This window comes from Leptonychotes weddellii, chromosome 2 (assembly GCF_054177405.1).
Source record: "Leptonychotes weddellii isolate Sample4059 chromosome 2, ASM5417740v2, whole genome shotgun sequence".
In the NCBI taxonomy this organism is placed as follows: domain Eukaryota; kingdom Metazoa; phylum Chordata; class Mammalia; order Carnivora; family Phocidae; genus Leptonychotes; species Leptonychotes weddellii.
Window position 1 is genome coordinate 7,642,076 of NC_138370.1, and position 2,084 is coordinate 7,644,159.

The 2,084-nt window shown below is 36.2% G+C and overlaps 1 pseudogene; it reads right to left on the reverse strand.

The window, feature by feature from the left end:
* Window positions 1-927: 927 nt before the first annotated feature.
* On the reverse strand, window positions 928-1,568 carry LOC102747529 (large ribosomal subunit protein eL32 pseudogene; annotated as a pseudogene).
* Between the last annotated feature and the right edge of the window lie 516 nt (window positions 1,569-2,084).

The window sequence follows — 2,084 nt, forward strand, 5'->3', positions numbered from 1 at the left end:
TCTCTTCCCTCTCTCTCACTCTTTATTTATATTTATTAGTCTTTTTTTTTTTTTTTCTTACAAAATGGTGAAGGACTTGATCTCTGTGGCTCACAGGTGTATCCACATGTACTGTCTATCCTGGAGATATTTCACCTACTTGGCCATGGAATGCTCTTAAGTTAGCAGCTCATGCAGATAATATGAGATAGGGCTGAATACTAAAGCTGGTATTACTCTTGAAAAGCAAATTTCATTTCTAAACCTCTTAATTTTAGAAACTTATACAAAATGTAACTAATATTGTTTCTAAAATAAATGAATAAGTTAACAAATGAAGCATGAATATAACCATAATGCTCAATTGCTAAAAAAAAAAAAAGTTGCAGTCCATTAAACCTTAACCTCTTATGTCTATTCTAAAGTATTGCTGAGATTATGATAGTTCCTTTGTCTGAGACTCAAACCGATAAAAGTTGTACTATTTGGAACTTTAGGTGAAAGGGAAATTTGTTATATGAAATATCAGCAATTAAATGTGTTTACTTAGACATGACCACATCAATTTTGCTTACTTTTCATTGACCAAAGAAAGTTTCATAGCTATACCTAACTTCAAATGGCAAGGAAGATGTCATTCCATGTGTCCAGAAGGTTCACTGCTGTAGTATGTGTGTATGTGTGTGTGTGTGTGTGTGTGTGTGTGCATATATAGGGGAGATAGAAGTGAGTGTATGTATGTCTATGAGAGAAGAAATATCTTTTTACTATGTCAGAAAACCTAAATTTCTGACACTCCCATTATATTCTAGAATGTCAGGACAAAAATAAGGGAAAGAAAGTTTGTGATTTTAGAAAGTAAGAGGGGAATAGATTTCAACTTCCCCATGACACATAATCAATCCTAAACTCTGAAGTTTGGACAGTTCAGGTATGGCTAAAAAATACTGTAGGAACAAGTTGCTAGAAAATGTTAGATTGCTAGAAAATTGCTAGAAAATGTTATTTCATATTTGTTAAATATTACCTAATTATAGCTACTCTTAAAATTAGTATGTCCCTTAGTTATTTTTTGTTATTTTTTTTAGTTTTATGGTTTTATTAACACAAATATGATGTGCACAACGAGCTGTCTATTCATTTTCTTCGCTGCGCAGCCTGGCCTTGGGATTGGTGACTCTGATTGCCAGCTGGGCTGCTCTTCCCACAATAGCTTTGCGGTTCTTGGAGGAGACATTGTGAGCAATCTCTGCACAGTAAGATTTGCTGCACATCAGCAGCACCTCAAGCTCCTTGACGTTGTGGACTAGGAACTTCTGAAAGCCACTGGGCAACATGTGCTTTGTTTTCTTGTTGCTCCCATAACCAATGTTGGGCATCAAGGTCTGGCCCTTGAATCTTCTGTGCACCCTACTGTCAATACCTCTGGGTTTCTGCCAGTTGCACTTAATTTTGACATATCTGTCTGACTGGTGCTGGATGAATTTCTTGGTCCTTTTTTTAATGATCTTGGGCTTCACCAGATGTCTGAGGGCAGCCATGATGCCCAGTAACAGATGGCTGCCACCTCCACAGGCAGCGCCGAGGAAGAGAGCCATTAGTTATTTTTTAATCAAAACGCTTACATTTTTTTGGTGTAGATGAGATGTGGAAGTCTGTTTATGTTTACTACTTGGAAAAATTAACGTACACATATGGAATCTGTTAAAAGTACTCTCCCTTCCTCGAACCAAGACATGATTACAATGGTTGAGACATCAAAAACTGATTCTCAGATGGTTTTGTTAAAACATCTTATGCAATTTTTCATTTTTCTCAACTCTAGTTCACAGTCTATTAAAGACTGAAAATGGAGACACTAAAAGAAGAATAGGAGTTCAAGATCAACAGCAATGCCAGGGTATATTGGAGCTGCCATAATTCTATAATCTTTTCATTAATAAAACTGAGAATCTTGCTTGGAGCCTACTGAAAGTAAAGATTTCAGTGGTAAAAATGAGAGATGGAGTCTGGATACTTCTACTGAATAGGCATGAAGCCTGGAAAATCAGTTCAGTTTGACTGTGCAAATATAGAAGTGGTATTTGGTTTGATTTAGAAAAGAG